Source organism: Amphiura filiformis, chromosome 7 (genome assembly GCF_039555335.1).
Source record: "Amphiura filiformis chromosome 7, Afil_fr2py, whole genome shotgun sequence".
Classification (NCBI taxonomy): domain Eukaryota; kingdom Metazoa; phylum Echinodermata; class Ophiuroidea; order Amphilepidida; family Amphiuridae; genus Amphiura; species Amphiura filiformis.
Window position 1 is genome coordinate 60,475,211 of NC_092634.1, and position 23,085 is coordinate 60,498,295.

General features: G+C 38.8%; 1 protein-coding gene across 1 annotated transcript in view; it reads left to right on the forward strand.

Moving 5' to 3' along the window:
- Positions 1–269: 269 nt before the first annotated feature.
- Positions 270–23,085, forward strand: part of LOC140157417 (biotin--protein ligase-like) — a 110,053-nt gene continuing 87,237 nt past the window's right edge. Inside the window, exon 1 of the mRNA XM_072180605.1 lies at positions 270–478. The gene's annotated coding sequence lies outside the window, so the exon portion shown is untranslated. The remainder of the gene's footprint in view (positions 479–23,085) is intronic.

The window sequence follows — 23,085 nt, forward strand, 5'->3', positions numbered from 1 at the left end:
TTTTTAATGTTTTCAAAATGGTTTTGAAAAAATATATTTTAACATTTGTTGCCATATAGTTTGCCAAACACAACGTTTTATACCCTTCATAGGCCTATAACCCGACATTTAAACGTTTTCTGGCAACCTTTTCTAAGAACATTTTGTGTTTGCTGGATTTTTACCTGATCATTGTCTCATTTGAAGAATTGCGCCCTCCATCCTACACATTCGCATAAGAGGCTTCGCCCAGCACTAAATTAAAAAGTCTACACTTCCGATAATGCCCAACACTAAATATCAGAGGCTGGATTTGTTGTGATTGTGTGTTACAGATGTGCAACTTTTTAGCTGATTTTTACCCCGAAGCATTGTTATTATAAGAATCCAAGGTGGCTGTTCGTCGCCGTGTTATTCACTCTTCTCAGCAGCGGAGCTCAGGAGTAGTGTCGGGACCGCATCCGCATCTTAGCACCCTGCTTTGGCGACGACTTGCTCAGTAAGTTTTGCTGCTGAATTCGGCATTCTATATAGATCATCATCATCATCTGATCATTTGATATATTATCTACATTCATGTCTATAGGTGACCCCGGAGTGACGTCACAAGCCGTTGACCTCCGTTGACAACAAATCCGATTCAGAAGTCAAATTTGTAGTTTTCTGTGGTTTGTCCCTTTTCAAATCGGCCAAAATACTACCATTTCTATAACTTCTCGACATGGGGCCTCCAGCCAACAACAAAAATAAAGACTCTCCTCTACATGTTCATGTGTTCAGCTTCACATAAAATGCAATTTTCGCCAAGTATTTAACCTTGATTTTACCGAAATCGGTAGAGTTGGGCGACTATCACTTTTTTCCAAGTCGACTAGTCGGCAGCAAATAGTCGCGACTACGACTATAGTCGCGACTATCTGTGGTTAAAATTGGACTGAAAAATCGGGTGCATGATTGGTGGCAATTTAGTATTTATAATGCATGATTACAGGACCCGTGATTGCCGGCATCGCATTAGTATTTATAATGCATGATTACAGGACCCGTGATTGCCGGCATCGCATCACAGTTTGCTACACAAACCAGCACAAATTGCTACACTGTATCGCACGTTTGCGATGCAAATATTTGACTGTAAAATGCTGTAATATAGGGCTAACTTTTCTGTTCAATTAAAGTCACTTGCCACTTTCCAGCAACAGCACAAGAAACTTCATATAATTTCTCAAACCTTCAATATTCCAATAGCGATCTTCGTTCGTTTCCATGTTTTGCTGTGCATGAAAATATGTAAACATGCCGGTATGGCAGTGCATATTTTCCATGGTATGCTCATGAACATGTTGCATCGTGCATGTACGATTAACTTTCACCTCCGACCTACATGTACGTCACCTGACCTCATCTAGACTACAGCATTTGTCGCTACAGGGGTGGCATTGCAACATTATTACGACTGTTTGTCAGCTAATTTGTTTATTTTCCTGTTGCTTTCTAAATATTCTGTTACCACTGTTACGAGTCGTACTTGACTCAAGGCCAAAATCACCTTTTTTTCCCGAACTCACACGAATGCACAACACAAATACACTGTTTGTTTAAGTTAACAAAATCTAAGTCTTTAATTGAAAACAGAGTATGATTGGTACATATAATAACAATATCGCATATACAATAAAATCACACAATGACAGTTTTACTATATCAGTACTTAACCAGCTGTCTTCTTGTTGGTGATCCTAGAGTTCTTGCAATGTTCTGGACGACTGATGTAATATATCCTTATTCACTTGTCCTGCGAAAATCAGCGAAGTCCATAGTACACTTGCATTTATAAATCCTTATATAAAATCCTCATACTGAAAATGATGATGCTTCCTCCAATCTCCTTTGCGCTGCTATCTCCACAAATATATCTCCTTGCGCTGCATTCTCCACAAATATATCTCCTTGCGCTGCTTTCTCCAAAAATGGTGTTTCTTTCACCATTCTCTCTTTCTCCAGGGAACAGGTTTCTTTAACACAGCTCCGCTGTTTTTTGACAGATGCGTGGCCTTCACAAACCCAGCAAACTCCAGCAATTTGACAGAAGAACTTTTAATCCTTTGATGAGGAAGAGCACTTTTGTGTGCTCGCTGTCTTCTTCGTTGCTGTATTAAAATTAGCTCAATTATTGGCTATATAAACTGGTTAAAATGCACTTCCTTTTTTGAAGCACGAAGACCATCACACACATGTGGAGTTTCTCAATCTCCCACGGCATTCTGTAAAGTCCCAACAAAACCCTCCAGCTTTTTATATCAGTACTCATGCAAAAAACCCATCATCTATTAATAAACCATTACTTCAATCACATTTTCACAACATTGCTGCAATCTTGGGATTTCCCAAGATTAATTATACACATTCACATTACATCACTTCCTGGGGTTTTTCCTGATGGTGCAATTTAATGAACTGGGGCTTTACACGTTCCAAACATAGCTCTGACTTTGTTTACAATAATTTGGGGAATTCCAAAATACAAGGGGTTTCCCATCTCATGAAATACTTTCAGCTTGTAAACAAAGTTAAATAATTAAATTAAATTAAATTACTCAGGGCACATCACACCCTCCCCCTTAAAAGAAGAAAGTTCGAATGTAATGAAAACTTTCTTAAATGTTTTCTTCTTTTACATCAACTTCAACATATTATCAACTTTGAGTATTTAACTCATCATACACAGTGACTACTTGTCACATACAACTTCCCTTTTAAAGGAAATTTTTGTTTGTCAGGTTTTCTTATGCAATTCTGGACAGGGCATCAGCCATTACATTGTCTTTTCCCTTAATATGTTTGATGTCCAGATTGCACTCTTGCAAGGTCAAACTCCACCTCACCAGTCTTTGGTTTTTGTTCTTCATCCTGTTGATGAAGGTGAGGGGATTGTGATCTGTGAAAACAAGCACAGGGTATACTGTGGTACCCAAATACACATCAAAATGTAGCAATGCTAATAGCAATGCTAAACACTCCTTCTCAATTGTGGAGTAATTTCTCTGGTGCTTGTTGAATTTCCTTGAAAAGTAACAAATGGGGTGATCTATTTGATCTTCACCCTCTTGCATCACAACACCTCCACAGCCTATGTCACTGGCATCAACAGTCAACTTGAACTGCTTCTGAAAATCAGGTGCAGTAAGCACTGGTGAACTCATGAGTATAGATTTGACTCTGTGAAAAGCATTTTCACACTGTTCTGACCAAATGAATTTTGCATCTGTCTTCAACAAATCAGTCAAAGGACTTGCTATCTCTGAAAAGTTTGGACAGAACTTTCTATAATAGCCAACCATTCCTAGAAATCTCATGAGTGCCTTCTTGTTTACAGGTGTGGGGTATTGCTCAATTGCTTCAACTTTGGCTTTGATAGGTTTCACCTGACCTTGACCTACAACATATCCTAAGTATGTGACTGTGGCATGGCAAAACTCACTTTTACCAGATTGACTGTCAACTGTACTTCAGACAGCTTCTCAAACAATTGATGGAGTTGTTCCATGTGTTGTTCCCAAGTTTGACTGTAAACAATCAAATCATCTACATACGCTTCACATCCCTCTATGTCTGCCACAATTTGATTTACCATTCTCTGAAATGTTGCGGTGCGTTTTCAACCCAAATGGCATAACTTTGTATTGGTAAAGACCAAATGGTGTACAAAAAGCAGAAATCTCTTTGGCACGGTCTGTGAGTGGAACCTGCCAGTACCCTTTCAAAAGATCAAATTTGCTAACAAATTTTGCATTCCCAATTTTGTCTATGCAATCATCAATTCTTGGAATTGGAGTGCGAGTCTGTCTTTGAATGAACATTTGCAGCTCTCATGTCTGCGACCAATCGGTATGAACCATCAGGCTTGGGAACAAGTATACACGGTGAACTCCATTCACTACTACTTGGTTCTATGATATCATTGTCTAGCATATAATTGATCTCATTTTTGAGATGTTCCATTTTCAATGGATTGACTCTGTAAGGATGCTGCTTGATTGGTTTTGTATCACCAACATCTACATCATGAAATGCAGCATTTGTTCTACTTGGTGTATCAGGAAATATATTGTCAAATTTGTGAATCAAATTTGCAATTTGACTTTGTTGATCTTGAGAAAGATGACCTAACTTTGAGTCCAAATTAGTGAGCACATCAGAATTGTTCAATTTTACATTATACTCTTTGTGCTCTAGCTCTTTATCCTGGTCATATGTGACATCAGAATTGTCATCTTTACTCTTGTCTACATTGGTGATTTTGTCTACATCGGCATGTTTGTCTACATTAGCATGTTTTACTGTACACTAGGGTGGGCCAAAAAACACTTTTTTTCTCGGATCGACTTGGAACTCTCGGAGAATTTTACTGGGGTACATACTAATATTGTGTTGAAATATCAGTAATATCGGAGCATGTTTCGCCCAGGCAGTAGATTTTCACAAAATCCCTACTTTTTTGCTATTTCTTGCTGTATAACTCTATATAGAAATCAGTAGAAACAATCTGGGAAAAGTAGGCATTCAGATGTCATCCTAATCAATATTAAACACTTTGGGTAGTTTGTTTGGACCCTCTAGAACATCACCAAATAGCAAGCCGTCTCCAATTGGTTACCATTATTTTTGCTAAAGACAACATGTAAGTCAAATATTAATGATATTTGAGTTGCTATATTAAGGGTAGGGGTAGCATTATGGAGAATTTCCCCAGTTCTACTCAGTCAAATTTACCAAATGTGGTATTATTGCATAGATATGAACTGCAGCATTGCCAAAAATAAATGCTATATGATTTTCGGTTATCCATGTTTTGACCAGAGGTCAAAAGGTCACACAGTCTTGAAAATTACTACAAATCAGACGTCACATGACCCTTTAACCCCTGGTCATGTCAGAGCTGCTGTAAATTCATATCTCATGTATTGTTTGTACTTTTGCAGTTCATATCTACCCAACAAGACCAAGATTGTGAAATTTGACTCAGTAGAACTGGGGAAATGCTCCATAATGCTACCGCTACCACTTAATTTAGCAACTCAAATATCATCAATATTTAACTAAATACAGGTCTCTAGCAAAAAATAATGGTAACCAATTGGAGACTGCTTGCTATTTGGTGATGTTCTAGAGGGTCTAAACAAACTACCAAAATTGTTTAATATTGGCTATGATGTCATCTCAATGCCTACTTTTCCCAGGTTGTTTCTACTGATTTCTCTATATAGAGTTATACAGTAAGAAATGGTGAATAAGTAGGGATTTTGTGAAAATCTACTGCCTGGGCGAAACATGCTCCGATCTTACTGATATTTTAGCACAATAGTAGTATGTACCCTAGTAAAATTCTCCGAGAATTTCAAGTCGATCGGAGAAAAAAGGTGTTTTTCGGCCCACCCTACTGTACACACAGGTTTTGAAATGCCACTGTCACTTCTTTCAACATACTCTTTGAGCATATTTATGTGGCATAACTGCCTGCTCTTGCGTCTACCAGGAGTCTTGATAATATAATCTACTTCACCCACTTTTGACTCTACCTCACATGGGCCATGATATCTGGCTTGGAAACAGTACTAGAACTTTGTCACCTGGTTTGAACACTCTCTCTTTGGCATGTTTATCATACCATTGCTTCATTTTGGCCTGACCCTGTTTCAAGTTTTCCTTGGCGATATCAGTTGCTCTGTTAAGCCTATGCTTAAAATTGGAGACATAATCCAATAAATTGATATCTGATTTCTCATTGAGCCACTTTTCTTTCAACAACTTTAAGGGCCCATGCGCACTGTGTGTCCAAACACTAACTCAAAAGGACTAAATCCTAAAGTTTCCTGAACAGCTTCCCTAGCAGCAAACAACAACAAGTGTACTCCCTCATCCCAGTCCCTCTGAAATTCCAAACAGTATGTCCTGATCATGTTTTTCAATGTTTGGTGGAACCTTTCTAGTGCACCTTGTGATTCTGGATGGTAAGCACTTGAGGTATACTGTTCTATACCTAATTGATACATGACCTGCTGAAATACTCCAGAAGTAAAGTTTGATCCTTGGTCTGACTGTATGGACTTGGGGAGCCCCACAAATGTGAAGAACTTGGTTAAAGCTTTCACTATAGTCACTGCTTTAATATTTCTCAAGGGTATGGCTTCAGGAAAGCGTGTTGACGTGCACATAATTGTCAGAAGGTATTGATTACCTGACTTAGTCTTTGGTAGGGGGCCTACACAATCAATAATAACCCTACTAAATGGTTCATCAAAGGCTGGAATTGGCTTCAATGGAGCAGGAGGTATTTTCTGATTTGGCTTCCCTACTACTTGGCATATGTGACATGTTTTGCAATATTCAGAAACATCTTTTCTGAGAGTGGGCCACCAGAAATGTCTCAGAATTCTTTCATGAGTTTTCTTAACACCCAAATGCCCTGCCATGGGACTATCATGTGCTATGTTAATAACTTCAGTGTGGTAGACTTTTGGTACCACAATTTGGTGCACTACCTTCCACTCTTCATCGGCAGGTGCATCAAGGGGGCGCCATTTTCTCATTAGCACACCATCTTGTTTGTAAAAACAGACAGAATTTTGTTCTGCTTCTTCTAGGGTCAATGCCCTTTGATTGATCTCTTTGAGTTCTGGGTCATTTTGTTGCTCCAGAATCAGCTTGTCATGACTTAATGGGTCTCTCATGGTTTCCCCAATTTGTTCATGCTCAGAGGCTGTGTCATTTTGAGGGGTCTTCTTATCCCCTGGAGAAGGAAGTTTATCTTCTTTCTCATTCAACTGTGACACAAATGTGTCTTCCAAATTGTAGCCTAAGTCATCAATTTGGTTGTCCTCAATTGTTTCTAATGAGGCTCTCTTACTCATTGCCCGTGTCACTGCACATGCAGGAAATATCTCCTCTTCCTCACTATTATCATCCTGTAAACAGGGCTTATCTGTAACTATTGGGTCAGGAAACACCTTCCCCCCTGCCAAATCATTTCCTAGCAACATGGACACTCCTTTGACTGGCAATTCATGTCTCACTCCTATGGTTACCGGACCAGAAACCAAGTCAGATGTCAAGTTAACTTTGTGGAGAGGTACACTAAGTATTTCCATCCCAATACCCTGGATCAAAGCATTACCAGCTGAACTATCCTCATTAAAGGGCAAAGTTCCTTCCAGAATCATAGACCGTGCACAACACGTATCTCGCACAATCTTAATGGGCTTTGGACTACCATTCTCACCAAGTGATACTACTCCCTCTAACACAAATGGTTCAAATTCTTCACACACCTTGTCTGTCTCACCTCCCTTTTGTGGGAATTCTTGTTTCTTGATTTGACTGACTTTTTCTTTGACTCAAGTGACACTGCACATCCCACAGTATTACTAGCAGTTTGCTGCTGTTTTTGTCGCCTTGTCTGCCTTTTAAGAAATAACACTGGGTCATCGTGATGCCCTGGTCTCTTGCAATGAGTACAAGTTACTTTGGATTTAAATTCAGTCCCAAATTTTGCTTTGTTACCTGAACTCCCTGGGGTCCCTCTACCACCAGCACTATGCTGTGAATTAGACTGAGTTCTCCTTCTTGTGTACCACCCTGATTTATTCTAGGTTGGTTATGGCTGAACCTGTTTGAATAACTTCTGTTATGACCAAATCTACTCCCATTCAATTTGTGAGTTAAGCCATAGTCGTCCGCCATTGTCGCCGCCTCATTTAGCGTCTTAATTTTGCTAGCGCTTTCATCCAAATGGGTTTTAATGTCAACGTGGACACATTTCTTGAACTCTTCTATAAGAACCAATTGCTTAAGTTGGCGAAATCATCTTTGACTTCTTTTGAACCAAGCCACCTGTCAAACATTTGTTCTTTTACTCTAGCAAATTCTACATGGGTTTGATCTGATTGCTTTCTTGAATCTCTGAACTTTTGTCTGTATGCTTCAGGCACCAGCTCATAGGCCTTGAGAACTGCCTGTTTGACTTCTTCATAATCATTACACTTCTCTATTGGTAGAGCTGAGTAAGTTTCCTGGCCTTCCCACAAAACTACTTTGTAACAGTAGGGTCCAATGCTCTGGAGGCCATTTCAAATTTGTAGCTACCTTTTCAAAATGTTGAAAGTACTCACAACTTCTTTCTCTTTGAATTTAGGCACAAGCTTTACATACTTTGTAACATCAAAGCCTGACTTTGACTTTGAGGAGAAACTTGATGAGTATTTGTCACCTAGCTTAGCCAACTTCTCTTGTTCAAACTCAATTTCTTTTTCTTTCAAATGTGCTTCCATTTGAATTTTTGCTAGTTTTTCCTTTTCTTCCATTTCTAATTTGTGGTGCTCAAGCGCCATCTTTTCTTAGCGTGCTTTTTTCTTCCATTGCTAGTTTTTGTTTTTCAATGTCTAGCCGTTCTTGTTTTTCTTTATTTTCATTCTCTAACTTGATCATTTCCAGTTTTTCTTTTTGGTCCATTTCTATTTTCTTTTGGTCCATTTCCATTTTCCTCAGTTCTAATTGAATTTCCAACTCTTTCAATTTAAATGCTGAGTCCCCACCAATTTCAGTTTCTACATCAAGTTTCTCTGCCAAATAGGATTCATCAAAAATGTCCTCCCGACCAAAACATCAATCAATGCATTTTTGATTATTTGCTTTCTTGTAGCTTGCTTTACTTTCAAGTTATAATGTTTGGCAAATGCTAATAAATCAGGCTTCTTCAACTCATCAAACTTCTCCCAATTTATAGTTTCAAGAAACTCTTCTGCTTTAAACTCTGCCATACTGTACTTTCACGTTCAAGACTTTAGTAAATTAATGTTAACTTTTTTACAGTGTATTTTCCCGGACGAGCCCCCAATTTTTGTTACGAGTCGTACTTGACTCAAGGCCAAAATCACCTTTTTTTCCCGAACTCACACGAATGCACAACACAAATACACTGTTTGTTTAAGTTAACAAAATCTAAGTCTTTAATTGAAAACAGAGTATGATTGGTACATATAATAACAATATCGCATATACAATAAAATCACACAATGACAGTTTTACTATATCAGTACTTAACCAGCTGTCTTCTTGTTGGTGATCCTAGAGTTCTTGCAATGTTCTGGACGACTGATGTAATATATCCTTATTCACTTGTCCTCAAGAAAATCAGCGAAGTCCATAGTACACTTGCATTTATAAATCCTTGCGTATAAAATCCTCATACTGAAAATGATGATGCTTCCTCCAATCTCCTTTAGCTGCTATCTCCACAAATATATCTCCTTGCGCTGCATTCTCCACAAATATATCTCCTTAGCTGCTTTCTCCAAAAATGGTGTTTCTTTCACCATTCTCTCTTTCTCCAGGGAACAGGGTTCTTTAACACAGCTCCGCTGTTTTTTGTTAGATCGTGGCCTTCACAAACCCAGCAAACTCCAGCAATTTGACAGAAGAACTTTTAATCCTTTGATGAGGAAGAGCACTTTTGTGTGCTCGCTGTCTTCTTCGTTGCTGTATTAAAATTAGCTCAATTATTGGCTATATAAACTGGTTAAAATGCACTTCCTTTTTGAAGCACGAAGACCATCACACACATGTGGAGTTTCTCAATCTCCCACGGCATTCTGTAAAGTCCCAACAAAACCTCCAGCTTTTTATATCAGTACTCATGCAAAAACCCATCATCTATTAATAAACCATTACTTCAATCACATTTTCACAACATTGCTGCAATCTTGGGATTTCCCAAGATTAATTATACACATTCACATTACATCACTTCCTGGGGGGTTTTCCTGATGGTGCAATAATGAACTGGGGCTTTCCAAGTTCCAAACATAGCTCTGACTTTGTTTACAATAATTTGGGGGAATTCCAAAATACAAGGGGGTTTCCCATCTCATGAAATACTTTCAGCTTGTAAACAAAGTTAAATAATTAAATTAAATTAAATTACTCAGGGCACATCACACCACAATAAGCATAGCTTTTTGAAATTACGTGAAAAGTACTTCTAATCTAATAATATTTTCCTAAATTTTCCCGTTTGGAAAACACTTCTCGGAAGTTCTCGCTGTTTCTTTCCAAAGTTAAAATAATCTCATACCTTCAGTAGTTGGTCCAAACACCCAACCTGGGTCTGTACATGCACGCTATGACGCTGCTACACCTGTTATCGCTGCATAAATTATAATCATAATGAGATGTTCGACAGTTCTATAAGTAATTTGAGTTTTTTGACGGCTTTTATCTTGTGGGAAAGTAGTTCGACAACAAGTCAACAACACCAATTTAATGATGATTTATGGACTTTATGATTACTTGTTGGTTAGTGTTACTATTGGTAAGACAATGACTAACGTTTTTTCACATTTTTCACAGTTTATTTGTTAGTATTTGGTTGGTTTTGGTGCGAATAACTGGCACTTTTAAAGTTATTTTTTAACACAAAAATATACTTGCATTAGTCGACTTTTGGTTTTCAATAGTCGTAGTCGCGACTATCAGTAATAGTCGCGACTAACGACTATTGGCGACTTAGTCGCCCAACTCTAGAAATCGGCCGAGAAATTTGCTCGATTCGAGGTCAAAACAGAACGTAAACAACCGAATGAGCTCTGCTACAAGTCTTCAAGTAGTCGCTCAGCTGCACGATCTATTGTGGGTTGAAAAGCGTAAGTGTAGCCGACTGTAGCGTCATGTAAAATAAGTACCCGGATGACCAGGGTGACCTATAGTAAACTATACTATTTCGTAAATTACACTGCCGTTGCAGTGACGCGTGAATTGTCAAATTTACACTGCCGTTGCAGTGGTGCGCCTGAAAAAAATAGGCGGGATTTCCTTGAATTATTCTGTCGGTCGGACATCCGGGCTATCTCTAGTCTCGGGCCCAAGCTGCATGTGGCTCACGGTTTGTTGTGTACAACAGAAACCGGCTGTGAAGGAGGCTACATAGTGATGTTGCTGGAGTGACATTCAATTTCGGAAAAACGACACTCGACCATGGAATTTAATTTTAAGTTTGTCAGTATATAAGCGGTAAATCAAGTAAGTTTCTTTCACTCTGAAGACTTAGAAACGGTTGTTTGATTCCACTGACTATTTGCGATCGAAATTTACATTACACCAATGACAAAAATCATCAACAAAAATCGAATCACGGACTTGTTTTCACTCGAACATCATCAACCGGAAGTGACGTGACACGGACCGACAGAATTATTATTATTATTATGGCTATACAATTAATGGGTGCTATAACAAACCGTTCATACAACTGTTAATGTTTCAACATTAAACAGTCTAGTTTTGAATATGCTTGCCAAACAGTGACTCTATGTAGTTCGCAACACAAACTTAAATAACGGGCAAAACAGACACATCATTTATCGGTATCCCAGGGGGGCCACTCATATATAAAAGTTGTAAGCATGCGTGTGAATGCACTTCAGAAAAGCACCCTTAACAAGGACAAACATTGTGTCTTCAAAATGACCCTTAACAAGGATAATGGTTTGTTAACCATACCCTTAACAAGGACAAAGTTACTAAGTGGATTAAATCCAACCCTTAGCAAGGATGCATGATCAATTTTGAAGAAAAAAGTAAAAGACATCAACTTTCAAGGATTCTTATTTCCATTATTATTATACTCTAATTGGATACTTCCTAACTGGATTTGGTAGGCTTAGGCCTACTCAGTTATCATTAATTATTCAACATAATTATCACCTGCATTATTAGGGCAGTATATTTTATTATGACGATTGTAGGGGTAGGAATGTGATTAGATTTAACTACCCATAGCACGGACACATGGTGTCAAAAATGACACCCTTATTTGCTATATAATCAATGATTTTGAGACCCTTAACACGGGCCCGTATGGGACCTGTGTTGCAGTAGAAAAACCACCCATGTCTCCGCGCTTTTTGTTCACACGCATGCTTACAACTTTTTATATGAGTGGCCCCCCTGGGATCGGTATGACATTTTCTATTGGTGCTGCCCTATCTAAGTTTGCACTGAAGTGCCATCTCAGTTTTGGTGCGCCGATGTGGATCATGTGTTAATGAATTTTTATTGATTCTGGATAAATAATGGGGTATTAATTACAATTACAAGCATAAGAGTTTAGACAAGAAGTACAAGAAGCTGTGTAATTAATATTATGACAAACATGCAATTATTTAAAAATTGTGTAAAAAAAACCCCCAAATTTTAAAAATGATGTTTCAAAGATTATATTAACCACCATATTATGTACCTGGTATATACATGTATGCATCTATCTAATTTAAAAATACTGGTAGTCTGTGACTCTGTGCCTCTGTGACTCTGCCTGTCTGTGTGTCTGTCTGTCTGTCTGCCTATTTTCTCGGAGACTAGGGGTCGCACGTTCCTCAAACTTGACCCCATACAGAACTAAGTTTGTTTTGGTTAGTGGGTCAAGGGCACCCGGGGTCATCTAGGGGTCATCTGAGGTTAAATTAGCAAACACTGTCGTATGGCCTGGGTATGAAACTTTGTGGGTACAGTCAACATTTAGAGCCAATTTTGGGGTCATCTGAGGTCAAATAACTTAAAACTGTTGTATGGGCATGAAACTTGGTGGGTACAGTCAACATTTAGAGCCAAATTTTTTGAAGATCATTTCGGGGTCATCCAGAGATCATCAGAGGTCAAATTACTAAAAACAGTCATATGGGCATGACACTTGGTGGGTACAGTCAACATTTAGAGTCAAATTTTTGGATGGTCATTTTGGGGTCATCCGAAGTCATCTGAGGTGAAATTAGTAAAAACTGTCGGATGGGCATGAAACTTGGTGGGTACAGTCACCATTAGCCAGGTAATCACGCCCAGCCGAGAACCACCAAATGCGGGTAACCGCCTAGTATGTTATATATTTTCACATGGGCTAATTGGAATCCTTGTGTTATTTTTGTGTACTCTGCACTAAAGGCATATCATTTTACCAGTCGGGTGGCAAATTTATCCCAGTAGTGGCAATGTACATGTAGCCCCGGTTTACAGTACAATTCTTACGAAACTTCAAAGTAAATGGTGAAAATGTCTACGGTACCGTAGAATGGGGTGAATAAGGACGCAGGGGTCAATAGGGACAAAAAGGAGAAAAGTTTTGAAATCTCATTTTTTCACTTTTTTTTTTTTTTTTGTAGATTGAAAGAGCAATCAAATAGTGTTTAGAAAATGGTTCAGCAGATGCGAAAGAATACATTTAGGATACAGGGTGTCCAAAATAAAATTATCTTAAAAAAGTGCAGAAAAACGGGGTGGTCAAAACTTTCCTGCTCCCATGGCCACTATTTTAGAAAATGAGTTGTAAATTCACCAGGACCTAGCCTGTTAGATCCTACAACTTTCTCTAAAAGATAATTTTGTAATTCTGACAGGATGTTTTAAAACAATTTTTAAAATATTTTTCAAGTAAATGTCACCTTAATCCGAGGTGAATAGGGACACATTTGACACAACCACCCTTACCCCACCACACCCTACCCTACCACCCTACCCTGCTCTACCCTTACCCCACTACCCTCACGACACTACCCAAACACCTTAACCCTACCACTACCACCCTTAAATCACTATACCACACCCTGTCCCTACTAGCCTCATTAAACCTACCATCCCGACCACCCTACCCCACTACCACTACCACACCAACCTACCCAGGCTACCACCCTCATCCACCCTTACTACTATCATGCCACTGCCAGAACTCACTACCCCACACTCTACCCAGCACTCCACCATCCTACCCCACCCATCTTCCCTACCACCGTATCCCCTACCCCACCACCCATCCACTGCTCCACCACCACCACCCTATCCATTACCTCTACCACCATGATACCTTTTCTTTTACTATACCTCATAAATATTTATTAGGTAATCCAGAAATCTTATTGGTTAATAACGCCAGCATACAGTATTTTGATTACTTCCCCGTGTCTGTGCAATTACACGAACGCGGGGAAGTAGTAAAACTTCCGCACCCCTACTGCCACACAGTGTCTCGACCCGTACGTCATCGTTCCTTCAGATGTAGCATTTTTCTACACAACTGTGATTCTGCAGATGCGTTTATCGTGAAAATGATTTGACGTTTTATGAAACAAAATGTTATTTAAAATGGAAGTTTAGAAAATTAGAATAATAGAGGTCAAAATGTAAACATTCATTGAACAGAAATCCTGTAATAAAATCAGGTATGCAAAATACCATGCCGGCTGGCACGTTGAGTTGACTGGTGTGTGTTTTGACTTTTGTTTACGATTTTACCATGATAGTGAAAATATTTATGAGGTATAGTAAAACAAATACAACATGTTTCATTTCGGGTAAGTAGTCAAAACTACTGGTCCCTCGCTGTTGGATGATTTGACTAACTTCCCTCTGCTGACGCGTCGGGAAGAAGTCAAATCACCTCGGGACCAGTAGTTTTGACTACTTCCCCTCAAAACATGTTGTATTTGTATCATACCCCACCACACCCTGATCCCACTATCCCAACACCCTACCCTACCCACCTACTTCCCTACCACCCAGAACCCTACCCCAACCACCCTTACCCCACCACATCCTATTCCACCTCTTCTTGTACTGATGAGCCAACTGAATAGCCTGGGTGGAGTGAGTTTGAAAATTGTGAAATATCTAGATATCTACTGGCACTCTGAACATGACTGTTGTTGAGAAGCACTGCCAGGGTGAGCAAACTGAATAGGCTGGGTGGGGTGAGTTTGAAAGTTGGTGAAATCTCTAAATATCTACTGGCACTCTGAACATGACTGTTGTTGAGAAGCACTGCCAGGGTGAGCAAACTGAATAGGCTGGGTGGGGTGAGTTTGAAAGTTGGTGAAATCTCTAAATATCTACTGGCACTCTGAACATGACTGTTGTTGAGAAGCACTGCCAGGGTGAGCAAACTGAATAGGCTGGGTGGGGTGAGTTTGAAAGTTGTGAAATCTCTAGATATCTACTGGCACTCTGAACATAACTGTTGATGAGAAGTGCTGCCAGGGTGAGCAAACTGAATAGGCTGGGTGGGGTGAGTTTGAAAGTTGTGTTTACCCATTGTGTTGTGTCTATTGTGATCTGAATGAATTATTTTTACTCATAACCCATGGACTTTTAGGATTTAGGAAGGAAAAAAAATCAAAAAGATTGGCTGTTTTATTAGTGTTTACTTACTATTTCTGAAAATGGTTTTTGTATTATAGGAATCTTTATACTTCAACGAGGGCTCTTGAAGAACTAAATAATAGTTGTATACAGTGTTCGAATTAAGGAAAAATTTCTGGTTGTCCGTTCAAGTTTTTGGTTGTCCGTATGCCTACAAAGGGGACTTTTGGCTACAGATTTATGGTTGTCCAGCGGACAACCGAATCAGTATTTTTGGTTGTCTGGCGACTTTTTTAGTTGTCCCGGGCGAACGGACAACCAAAATTTCGAACGCTGGTTGTATATATCTTTTGGGATCTTAATAGCAGGTTAAGGTCTTGTGGACAGTACTGGACCAACTTTGTTGCAAACATATATAACAAAAACTGAGGCAAAATACTATGACAATAATTACAATACAATCCATACACTCCCTGTGGAAGACATGACCTTAATCTTCCACACAACTCTCTTGCAACTTTTCAGAAAATATGGATAACTAAGATCTACAGCTTTAAATTCCTTCAGATTGAGCGGTGTAAAGCGTTTTGTTACCACATCTCTGTTGTATTTTATTCTATAACAATAGCCATGTGTCATTATGATGCCTGATTGAACTCAGTCCAGCCCTCCATGGACCATCCTTTGATCAGTGATGCCAAGGTTGCAAATTGGGCTAAATATTTGAAGATTGTCCTCATTTTGGCTTAGGAAGATTGTCAACATTGGGGGGGAGCTGATCAAACAAACAATTTTGGTGACCCATCATCCTGAGGGTGCCTGAGGGGGTTTCAGGAAATTTTGCAAAAAATAGGTCAAAAACAACAATTTTTTCCCGGTATATCTGATCACATTTTTTTACTGCATCTGGAATTATTGGGGTGGCTGAGCCCCCAGACCAAAATTATTGAGGGGGCTTTGGGTAATCTATGGCCAAGCTCTCCCTTTTAAAGGGATTTTATGCCTCCACCGCGAGGCATACTGTTTTTGCAATGTCCGTCCTTCCGTCCTTCCGTGCTTCCGTCCTTCCGTCCGGATGCGATATCTCGGGCATGGATGGGCGGATTGACTTCAGATTTTCAGGATAGGTGGGTCATGGTCAAAAACTCTGGCTACTTTTTTTTGGGTGAGGTTCAAGGTCATATACCGAGGTAAAAGGTCATTTGAGGTCAGAGGGCCCATTTTCCTTATTTACCACTTTTCTCGGAGACTGGGGGTCGCACGTTCCTCAAACTTGGTGGGTGGGTGCATCTTGACCCCAGACAGAACAAGTTTATATTGGTTAGTGGGTCAAGGTCTCCTGAGGTCATGCGGGGGTCATCTGAGGTCAAATTAGCAAAAATAGTCAGATGGCCATGAAACTTGGTAGGTACAGTCAACATTTAGAGCCAAATTTTTGGAAGGTCATTTTGGGGTCATCTGGGGTCACCCAGGGGTCATCTGAGGTCAAATTAGTAAAAACTGTCGTATGGGCATGAAATTTGGTGGGTACAGTCAATATTCAGAGCCAAATTTTTGGAAGGTCATTTCAGGGTCATCTGAGGTCATCCAGGGGTCATCTGAGGTCAAATTAGTAAAAACTGTCGTATGGGCATGAAACTTGGTGGGTACAGTTAACATTTAGAGCCAAATTTTTGGAAGGTCATTTTGGGGTCACCAGGGGTCATCTGAGGTCAAATTAGTATAATTACTATATGGGCATGAAACTTGGTGGGTACAGTCAACATTTAGAGCCAAATTTTGGGCGGTCATTTTGGGGTCACCCAGGAGTCATTGAAAGGTTGTTTTGGGGTCATCTAAGGTCAAATTCAGTCTCCTCTTTTAGGTTTGAAGCTTTGTATCAACTTGTGAATTCCATATCACTCCCTTTGGTGGAGGCATCACGGTCGACGCTGTGCGTCGAAAACCGCGACATCCGAGAACCGCGGTCCATCTAGTTATTACCTGAGAAGGTAAATCATGAAGTTTATACTAGTAGCTGCAGCTTGTGGGCCTTGCAATTTGCTACACTTTAATTTGGTGCTGGTAAGTCTGGCAACACTTGTATGAAATGAATCCTCAATTGCGATAAGGTATGTCTAGCTTTGAAAATAAATGAATTATTCACTGTGTATTCACTTTGTAATGCATGGAACGAGTAGCAAGATTCTAGTGCAGGTAAAAAGCTTGTCTATACTGCAGCCAGTGCAGTAGTATATAGTTTGACAAAAACATTTTGCTGTTCTGTGAAAGGCATAGCAACTAAAACTGCAACAAAACTCAAGTTATGGGGTAGGCCTATAGATGAGATTTTGTTCTCAATACCTTCAAAGGTCTTTTCTATGTGCAAACCATTGGGGTTATAGAACTAGCAGAGATGAGCAATGATACTAGTGAAATAGACCTCTTCCTCTGCTGTCAGAAAATCTACTTCTTCACAGATGGAGATGGAGAGAGTTTGGAATATAGCTTACCATTATTTTAACTCTCTTCACGCGGGTGTCGACTGCAGACGACAAGTTTCAAAATTTTTTAAAAATTCAAATATTTCAAAAATGTAAATTATCATGACCATATTTGGAACCAGCATGAAAAATGCATTAAAATGAGTACAAACAAGTCCAGTATTGGTTCAGTAGTTCTTATGATAGCTCTTGATATTTTGAGAAAATATTTCAAAAACTTGAACTTTTCCGTTGAAGCGCACGGCTAGCACGCAGAGCATTAATAGTCTGAGTGGTCTTAGACTGCAGCAGGAACTCACTTGTGAGTGATAGGAATATCTATTGGGCCTATTGGATGTTTTAGATAGACATTGGAAGAAAAGTTTTAGCACTGCAGAGTTGGTATTACATAAGATATTGGATGTTGTGTGACGAGCTTGTTGGGATCGTGATTAAGACGTAAGTTTATGCATAAAGTTATATGGTGTTTTTTTGGTATGCAAAGTCATTACTGTGTACCAGATAGTTATGTTGATTAAAATCCAAACTCAACCAGGAGATAACTACATGTAGGCCAGAAAATATAGCTGGCTGGCCTTGAGTTCTCTCTTTTCAGAATCTGATCAGAACCAGAAAGATGTCGCTTGCAGTAAACAAAAACACTAGAACCAATCACACAATGGCAACGTCTCATTAGATGGACGTGGTGCGTTACTCTTACTGTTATCGCAGCGTATTGAAAACAATATCAACTGGGTGGTCAAATACACATTCAGATCTCCAGAAATTGATTGGTTGAATATATTTTAGTTTCTGAAAAAAACAAAAAAACTTTTTCTAACAGGAGCCATGGTGTACTTTAAGCGGGTACTACACCCCTGCCCAAATTTGAGCCTATGTTTGCATTTTTCTCAAAAATTATAGGGCATTGGTGACAAGTAAGATATCTATATTATAGGGGCAAGGACTACAACTACTGCACTGAAAATTTTATTTCAACACGGACAACAGTTGCGGAGTTACAGTCAAAAATGAGGGAAAACCAATATTTGATCAATAAATCAATAACTACTTGCCTTGAGTTGCTGAATTTTCAGTGCAGTAGTTGTAGTCCTTGCCCCTATAATAAAGATATCTTACTTTTCACCAATGCACTCTAGTTTTTGAGAAAAATGCAAAAATAGGCACAAAATTGGCCAGGGGTGTAGTACCCCTTAAAATGGTGTGAAATTTTAATATTTCAAAATTGGGTGAGAGGGAGTAAAAAAGTGGATCATTATGGCCACACATCAAGTAGGCCTACTGTTGCAGTGTCTTCTGCTTCCAGTAAATGCTTTTCATATCCCATTGCTATCCACAGTAGGCAACACCCTCATTCACCACCATCCCCCTTTCACCATAGCATGACAATCAAGTTTAACTTTACATGTATGATCTACTGCAGTTACAGTATGAATTCAAGCTGAAACTAGAAATGTCCTGCAACCATTTCATTCAAAGTATAGAACATCAAACAACAAATTTTAAAAGCAGTTTGAAGTTCATTGGTGTATACCCTTTTATTTGGTGTGCCCATGTGTTTGCAAAACTAAACAGCAAAAAACCCTGAACCCGGAGGCTTCATGTCCTTCATTGTAGTTTTGTATTGACAAGTCAGATTAAACTTTGACTGAAAAAACTTTTGAAAAATGGGAAAGAAACAGTTTCACATTCTTCCAGTTATTTGTAGGGCAGACAATACAATATGTGCTGCCATGCAAAGGTTTTATGTGAATGACTGCTACAATATTGAATGTAAATACATTTTGTTGAAACCAAGGGCTAGCATTGCCACTTGGATTCAATGTAGAGGCTCCAGAAGATTTTGAATATGGGGGGGGGGGTAGGGGTTGGCATTAATATGAGACCTTCTGCAAGGCCCGAAACAGTGAAGGGGTTTGTTTGGTGCGGGAGTGAGTGAAGCTTTTGAAATTCATACATTAAAAATAATTGTATTAATAATAGTAGGGGAGATTGGGGTTAGTTGGAACACTGGGTAAGTTGAAACATTGTATTTTTTTTCTGACACAAAAAATTAATTTGGTAAAATACTGGCACCTAGTAATAGGTATTAGTAAGGGTCATCCACCAAATTAGCAACAGCACTGATGCCCCATCAGTGTTGGCTTGGGAAAGGAATATCTGTTTTTTGACTTGCTGACTAATTTTTATACCCCTCAGAAAAGATGCGTTATCTCCATGTTGTTTGAAGATTCAGGGGATTATTTTTTGAGTATCATAAGCACTAGTAGTAAGTCCCAGAATAATGTTAAATAAAAGTTTTATTGTATTTCTTATTTTGTGTAATGAACTTTGAAATGTAAAAATAGGCATCGGGGTTAGTTTTGAGGTGGGGTTAGTTGAAACGTGAAAATCGCATAGAAAAATATGGTTAAAAATTTGACTTTTTAAAAATTTGTAACATGTTTACCATTTCTTCAATATTGCTTTAATATGGTTAAAAAGCAATAATAAAAAAACAAAAAGTGCACACAGAAAGTACATTTTATAATATTTTAGGCTTCTCATATTTTTGTCCATGGTGACACTGGTCACCTTGTGTCCAAAGTATTGACCCGCGCTCCCACATATTATTATTTATTCATTTTTTCACACTGATTGTATGTTAAAGGGTGCCTTCAAGGGAAGTATAACCCTAACAACACAATAATAATTATTTTGAAATTTTTACAAGCCATGTTTCAACTAACCCCACCTATGTTTCAACTTACCCCAGGGGTGGGGTTAGTTGAAACACTTTTTTTCAAATTTTCAAATTGGATTATATTAATCATAAGCAGGTCCAATAAAGTTTAAGGCTGTATTTGTAGCATGTATGTATATGTTTATACTGATATGGTTAGTGTTTCTTGAAAGTAATCGGTTTGCGTTAAAAAGACGATTTTGTGAAAAATGTTTCAACTAACCCCAATCTCCCCTACCCTAAAATTAGGAATTTTACCCTAAAATTAGGAACTTAACCTTAAATTATTGGGGGCTAGGGTACTTGGCCCCACCAGGCCCCGTTCCGAGCCATTGCAATGTACTGCATACAGTCAGTACAAAGTAACTATCCTGCACAATTCTGCACCCTACAGAACAAACCACATATATTTTTCAAGTTTGTTTTGATTTGTAAAATGGCCCATTAGTTGAGTCATAAGTTAGCTGAATGGATCTTTTCATCGTTAACCTTGGGTAATTATTTTGTCGCACGCACGCTACAAATACACACACAAAAAGTTTGATAAGCACGATTACAGTAAACATCAATCATTATTATGCAGATGGTACTGCTGCATGGTAAACCGGAACAAATGATTGTAAACAATATACTTGGTTAGGGTTTTCCTCCAAAACAAGGACAAAAAGAGAAAATATTGGTAATTGATTGAGATGCAAAAGATAATTTTAAACAAAGATTAAGTCTGAGTGAACAGGACTGTACAAGGGGCTGTACATAGCCTCCCGCAGGTGAAGCTAGGTGTGTGTGCAGGTATTGAGTTAACAGCCCCCTGTACAATGGTGGCAGCACGGGGGGGGGGGGCATGGGGAAATGCCTCCCAGTCGGTACTCTTGCCCCAACCTGTTGCCCCCCAGTTAAAAAATTCCTGGTGCCGCCGCTGCCTTTGTACAACCCTGTGATTACCCCAGCAGCCCCCCATTTTACACCTGGGTGGAGTGAAGCAATTGGGAATTAAGCCGTCTTGCCCAAGGACGCAACACACCGGCCATGCTGGGGCTCGAACCTGCAACCGTTTGATTATGAAGCTTGCACCCTAATCATTAGGCTATCATGCTTCCCTACAACATACAACTTGTCAGCATCCACAGGCTGCCTGTGATAGTTTTCTGTATACCCATGCCACTCGCCTTACTTTCAGTTTGCTGATGCATTTACATTTTGATTCCCTCTCCCCAACCAAGAAGAATTTCAGTGCTACCCCTGGATCTTATTCCAAGCTTTCCATATTGCTTTTAAAATAAAAACTTCTGTTCAAGTGTTTTTTTTTCCCTTATACATGTAGTACCTTGACACAAGTAATACTTGGAATTGGCCTACATGTAACAGTTGTACCTAAATAAAATCATTCTTCTCTGCCAGTGCCCGATCAACTTTGGTGACATGCCCTATTTTCATTGATCCAGTCACATTAGTCTGCTGATGAGTTTTCAGATGGTCAGTAGAAGTCCTGGATTAAAGTGTACATTTTATCTGAAAACCGTCTGGTCACAACCCAAAATCACCAAACATCTGATAACGTTTATATTTGTAAGTCTCTTTCTACTGCACACAGCCACACATGGTATTGATCAATGAAGATCCGCACAAATTAAGAGGTTGACCAACACTGAAAAGTACTTTCCACCCTATCTGTATACATGTATAGGGTGTCACAAGAAATGGGTCCTGAATGTGTAAAAAAATTTAAAAATGTGTGAATAAAATGCTTAAAAGTGAAGGATATGCATTAAAATTGTCATCAGGTGTTTTATTGAAAGATTTTAGTAAAAAACAAGGAAAACAGCAGTTCAAATTCAAAAGCTAATTTTTCTATAAAGTAAAAAAAAATACTGATTCATGTAAATTGTCTTATTTAGTCTTTAATACAAATTGCTTTTGGCTTAACCGCTATGATAGCACAACAATGACAAAGGTACCAAAATCTGAATTTGGATGATTTTTACGATCCTCCGGATGAGCAAATCACTAAATAGGCCTTTTTAGGTAAAAAAATGTTATGTCTTTAAAGTCCATGGTAGTTTCACAAACGAATGCGTAATGTTTTTTTGGTTTTTTTTAACACAGCGTATCAGTCTTCTGGGAAATTTTCAAAATGTGATTAATCATGACAACCAGAAAAGTCAGTTTTAAATGGTTAAATGTTATCACTGACACTTCAAAAGATTTTTTTTTTAAACTTAAATTTTGAATTAAGATGTCATTTGTAAGTGTTCAAAAGTACACAGCATAAAATTAAAATTGTGGTTTTTGCCCGGCCCAGGTTGGTATAAAGGTCTATAAAGAGCATCAACATTGAATACATGGTCCTACATTGTATACATGTATAAAAATGATTTTGCTTTAGAGTATGAACATGTCTACTATCCTGTATCATACATTATGTACAAGCGACCTGGGTTTCTCACTTGTCGTTTGAAGTCGGCATATGGCTACATCATGTTGCACCAGGATATAATTATACTGTGTCTGGGCTTTACATAATGTGTGACATTTCATGTGCAGTTTCATAACATTAATGATAGGTATGTTCAGATGTATGAGATGAGATGGGAGCATTTCAGCACCTCAGTGTAGAAATTCAATCTTCAAGTTCAATTCCTCTGAGTTAAAGCAATAATGGTAATGTGTGATTTGCATAAAGAACTATTTGTTTTCCACAAATTGTTAGTTTTCACTTATCAC